This window comes from Nuphar pumila, chromosome 5 (genome assembly GCF_984573655.1).
Source record: "Nuphar pumila chromosome 5, dmNupPumi1.hap1.1, whole genome shotgun sequence".
Classification (NCBI taxonomy): domain Eukaryota; kingdom Viridiplantae; phylum Streptophyta; class Magnoliopsida; order Nymphaeales; family Nymphaeaceae; genus Nuphar; species Nuphar pumila.
Window position 1 is genome coordinate 29,908,073 of NC_143253.1, and position 6,407 is coordinate 29,914,479.

Below are 6,407 nucleotides of genomic sequence, written 5' to 3' on the forward strand. Positions count from 1 at the left end.
TCTGAATTATTAGATGTGTTTAGCATGCTCAATTTAATGGGGAATTGACTCTTGGATCATGTTTCTTCGATAGAAAAATATGTTTTTATGAGCCAAAAAAAATTGGTACCTTCGTAGCCATTAATTCTAGGTCTCGGAAATATACTGCTCAGATTCTGGTGATCCAAAAGCATGTTCCTACTGGACAAAACCTACAGGTCACATCTATGGTGTTAGATGTGAGAAAAAAATGTGATTCATAGAGGGCAAAACAAGAAAGTAGGCAGCACCAACACATTACTCATTTTTATATATTATACTTAATATATATTTTATGTATATATTTTTCATGCATGCATCCTTTTTTTAAATATATAAAGCATTTTTTATATATTGCACTTAAATTATATATTATACATAAAAATATATTTTTTTATCTATGCAAGCTCTCTTGAGCCATGCCGAGCTGAACACCTTGTGTTTGGGGTTGATATATTTAAAAATATATTAGGATTTGAACTTGCAAAGTCCCAACACAAGGCACTGACTGCTCCCGCCAGAAAGCAGAGCCCCGGTTGGTGACTCGGTTTTAAATTTTTAAATGGCAAAAAAATAAAGAATATATATATATATATATATATATAAAATCTTGCTTCCAAAGTAGCTTAGGCATAGGAACTATGAGATAAAAATGAGCTGATCATGGCTTGGCTTACCATCACGAACAAGGTCTTGACAAGCCTAGCCGCCGGCTGCTAGGTTCATTTACCAGCCCTACCTGCAAGTATGATAGGCCCGGCTCTCACCCTCATTCTCACAGTCACAGTCGCAGTCTTAGCTAGGAAAAGGTATTCTCATCCAGCGAAGGAAAATGGTAGCGTTAAAAATAATAATAATATCGGCAAAAAAAGTTGCATGAGAGTGAGTCATCCTTCACTGGCCATGTGCGCCCCAACCAATTAACATTGTATTTTTCAATAGAACTTCAAAAAAAAGAAAGAAGAAGAAATTGTCTGTTTTCAAAATATCGGCAAAAAAAAACGTTCTTTTGAGAGAACAGTTTAGAATACGAACATTTATATTTAACAAAGACAGTACTTTAAAAGAAAACTCAATTATGGATCTAATTGGATCGGATCTTGGGCTTAATCACAATGATTCTTGAATTTGAATCTCATAGTTCCTATGCCTAAGCTACTTTGGAAGCAAGATTATATATATATATATTCTTTTTTTTTTTTTGCCATTTAAAAATTTAAAACCGAGTCACCAACGGGGGCTCTGCTTTCTGGCGGGAGCAGTCAGTGCATGTCTCCTTGTGTTGGGACTTTGCAAGTTCAAATCCCAATGGTATATGGTTGTATAACTGGTAGGGTCTGCCCAACCCTAGGTTTCTCTGTATAAAAAAATTTTAAAACCGAGTCAGACCCGTAGTTTTCCAATTTTTTTCTCTTACCACATTTTTTTTGCATCCATCTTTTTTAACGCAAAACCTTTTAAATAACATATTCAGTATTTAACGATTTTTGTAGTTTCACGTATTGCTAAGTATGGACCTGAGTGCTAGATGGACCTGGGTCTTGTTTGAAGTTTGTGAACCAGATCCATCTGACCCGGCTGAGGTATGGGACCTTTTCTGCTTTACTTATAAACCATTAAAATGCAAGGAGTTTACCAGGTTTCAGTTTTTGATATCTAAAACTAAAACCAAATCTAAGAATATGATTAAGGATGTAAACGAGTCTGACTCTGTACAGGTCTAAGAGTTGCTGAATCTAACCTAATCAGATCTTGCCTAATAGGATCATATAAACGAAAAATCTTGCGACAAATGAAATGCACTTACCTCTATTTGGCAAAATTTCATTCAAAATCTAACTTACAATATGCGGAACACCCATTTCAAGACTAGGGTATCCTTTTCCACGAGAATGTAAAGCAAAAACAAGTTCGAACCCCGGATCTTCAAGATCCATGATATGAAAGATCTAGATCCAAAATCACAAACTCCCAACAAATGTTCACTTGTAATTCAAAACAAAAATATGTATGAGCACTTTTTGCACTAATAGAAATGAGAATAAAAGTCCAATTGGACAAACACAATATAATAGATCTAGATATTACTTTTTTCAAACTCAGGGTTAGTTTAATCTTTTTGTCTCAAAATGTAGGTTCTCTCTTTGGAGAGTCCCTTCCTGGAGTGTGCAGGCGATCTAAGAGTTCATTCCCACAATCTAACAACACTTTCGCATAGGTAGGACGATTTGTGAAACAAATTTGTTAGCACCTCCGCATGTGGATCTGAATCAAAGTAAGGAAGAGATAGAGTAAGAACAAATTACTCTTTACATGGCTACCACTCACGTGAAGATCTCTCATGTTTGTTTAGGTCTTATATGAGTTACTCCATATTTGAAGGCACCTAAAATAAGATACGAGTCTTAGGGTAACTACGGTTTAGAACACAAAAAATTATATTTAAAAATACACAATGACGATCCAAATTTATCAAAATCTTGGGTTTGGACCACATTGACACTACAAGAAACCTATGGATTAGCGACGACCTAAATCCGTCGCTAAATTGTTTAGCGACAGATAACTTTCATCGTGAATTTTTTTATGCTAAGTAGTGCCAGAACTTATCCGCCGTTAATTTCGTCGCTAATTTGCGATAGATTAGCGACGAACATGATCCATCGCGAGTCCTTCGCTATTTTAAATTAGTGATGGATAATATTCATCGTTAAATTTAAAAAAAAAATGCTCGCTGCCGGCGCGTTCTCCGACAAAGAGCACTTTTTTTTTCACAGAACCAGCGCGTTTCGTCGTCGGGACGCTCTTCCGCAGCGAGCCTGTCACGACAGGAGAAGCGGTCGTAGTGGAGACGGGATCCGGCGAGGGAGAGGCGGGACGGGCGGTGGAGACTGGCGAGGGGCACCGCCAGGAGGAGCGGTCAAGGTAGGCGGCGTAGCCAGAGTTGACGGGGGAGAACTTGCAGGAGGCGTCGGATTGGACAATGACGTAGAGGATGGAGGTGCCGTTGGTGACCGAGCAGGAGGAGACAGGGACAGAGGGATCGCTGCAGAGCGGCATGCAATCTAAGATGGAGCAGGGCTCACCGGAGCCGGTAAGGATGTTGGCATTAATGGCGATGATGTAGGCCATGGTGAGGAACGTGGCCGTCCCCGCCCTGATCTCGGTGGTGAAGCTAGACCTGCGCTCCTCGAGCTTGAAGTAGCGGTCCACCCTGCTCCTGCCCACGCCGTAGTTCAGTCGGCTCAACGCCCTCTTCCAACTGCCCTCCATGGTGCGAGAGGCCGTTGTGGGGACGATTTAAATCGAACGGGGAAAGAAAAAAACAGAGGGAGAGAAAATTTCGAACGGGAGGAGGAAAAATTTCGTGCCTCAGGTGGAACGGTTTAAATCGAAAATTAGCGAGAGAATTTTTTCGTCCCTAATCCTGCGCTAATTAGGGACGAAAAATTTCCTCACTAATTCTGTCGCTAATTAGCATTTTTTTGTAGTGTTTTGGCGACAGAAAAATATTATCGCTAATCCATCGCTAATTAGCGATAAATTTAGCGACAGAGATATTTTTGTCGCTAATTTTGCAAATATTTCGAATGTTAGCGACAAATAGTTTTTTCTCGCTAATCCGTCGCAAATTTGCGACGAAAAAAATCCATCGCAAATTTCTGCCGCTAATTAGCATTTTCTTGTAGTGTGATTCCTAATTTTTGAATCTCATACCTATACCTAGTTTGATATTCAAAGAAGGATATCATAGTTTAAATCTATTTTTATAAAATTAAAACCAAATTAAGCCCATCCATGTTTTTCTTTTATCAAATTTATGCCCTTTTTCTTCAGTAAAATATTGGCTACCCTCGATCATAACGTACTTTCTTTGATGAACATTGTACAAGTAGTTTTTTTCAAGAGCTTCAAAATTCCAAGTGTGTCAAGATTTCATGATGGATAAATCATGTTTTTATGTCACAATGATCATAAGCAATGTTATCAGTATAGGTGCATATCGGTCTGTATTTCTGAAAATCGTTATGCCTCACCTTGTATCGGTTATTTGTTAAATAAATGCAAAAAATATTAAAATTTACTTTTTATTTTAATATTATTTTAGTGGTTTCAACATGTGTCACGATTGTGATTGATAGATAATATTTTTTTTTAATTTTTTGGCCGATACAAAATAATTCACTTGAGTATCGGTATGAACAACTGCAAATCATCCAGAGAAGGGAACCAGTCCGGTGAGTATGAACAAGGGAAGCTAGGCTCGTATACACTTGTTGTATATGTTATATATAAATACAGAGTAATGCACTCGTTCGGCCCGTTAGATCCTTTCAAAAATCATAGTTTTTAATATTTTTTTCACATCTAACACCATAGATGTGACCTAGGTTTTGTTTAGTGGAAACCGATTTTTGGATCACTGGAATCTAACCTGTATACATATTTTCTGGTGATCCAAAATCATTGGCTACGAAAATATCAAATTTTCTTGGCTCATAAAAATATATTTTTTCATAAAAAAAATATGATCCAAGAATCGACTTCCACTAAATGGAGCATGCTAAATATTTTTAACTGTTCACATCTACCATAAAACACTTCAAACTATTGAATCTAACTGAACTAAAAACAAAATGCCTAAAATGTTCAGTTCTCTTATGTATAATATATGAAATTATATATTATACATATTGTATTGTATAGGTTTTATACATGTAAAAAAAACTCTTAAAAGGCAAACTTTTTTCTTTTAGAAAACGAGCCAACTTGTGTTCGGCTTCTTCCAAGCTCATGAGCCGGGTGAACCCTTAGGGGCTGAACTTAGGTGTGGCAATCTGGTCGGGTTGTCGGGTCAGGTTAACGGGTTGGCAGGTCAGAATACCTCAACACGAACACAAACACGACCTGTTTATTAAACGGGTCGGATGTGACAAACACGAACACAACCCATTTATTAAACGGTTAACCCGTTTAATAAACAGGTCAGGTCGACACAACGACACAACACGGCTACCCGTTTATTAAATGGGTCAACCCGAAAACATAGACACGATAACTGACCCGAGTAACCCGAATAACCTGTCTAACCCGAATAACACAATTAAAAACACAAAAAAAATACATTATATTTTTTTCTGCAAATCTCAATATAGAATTGTACTACCAACATTAACATAAAACATCAACATAAAGTCCTAAACATAAACATAAAGACAACATCAACATAATGGTCTTACAAGTTACAACCATACTACAAACATATCCACCAAGTTGTCTTACAAGATAAACATAAATAATTAAACGGGTTGACCCGCCTGCCTATTTATTAAACGGTTCAAATGGGTTGGCAGGTTGGCATACCCTTAACACGAACACAACCCGTTTAATAAACGGGTTAGGCAGGTCGACCCATTTATTAACACGAACCCGTTTAAGCCAAACCCTAACCCGGCTAAGAACCGGGTTGATGGGTCGGGTCAGATTTTGTCACCCTTAGCTGAACTCCTGCTCGTATACCAGCGTAACTATGGTCCTATGGGCCTATCCTGAGTCAATACTATTAACCCAAAGTCCGGATCCGGTTGGCAGCTCCGTCCTCGCTTCTCTCGTACGGCCGTTTCCCGAACCGTCCGTCAAAACGCTCCCACCATCAGCTTGAAGAAGCAAAAAAATAAAACCAGGAAAAAAAATGTAAAACTAACAACCAAAGTAAAAAAGAAGGAAAAGAAATCCCCCGGGAAAATTGAAAAGATTCGCCAAATTCATGGACGGGAGGAAAATATGGAAATTCCTTCCCCACGGGAAGAGTTGGTTCCCCGCCTTTCGGGCGTGGCTGGCCGACCCCTTCTTCTTATTCTCTTCTGTTTTCCCCACTCCCACAAATGCCACGAGAAAGCAGGAAAATCGATTCCCCGGAATTCCGAGAATATCCCCTTGCCCGTCCTTTTCTCCTTCATCCCCTTTTTTGTTTCCTTCGACTTTGGATTCTTTTGGTTTTCACATGAGGTGGCCGTAGCGAATTCCCTCTGGTCTTTTTCTGACCCTAATAATTTTTGTTTTTTTTGTTCCCTAACTGTAAATTCCCCCCCTTTTTACCTTTTCTGGTGCTTTGCCCTAACCCTAATTTTTACGTTCTTTTGGCCCTGAATCTGATTATTTCCCTTTTTTTTATCTCTTTTGGCGATCGTCTTCAACTTAATTCTTTTTTACTGTGATTGTTTTTCCCTAACCCTAGTAAATATTTTCCTTCCCTTTTGGGGGGTTAGGTAATTTAATTTGAGGGAGGTGGATGGCGGGAGGCATTATTTTAATGAGTTTTTACAGTCCGTTACAGTTCATCCTCTGGCCCCTCTGCCTTTGCTTTGCCTAGTGATAAGCCCGCCTGG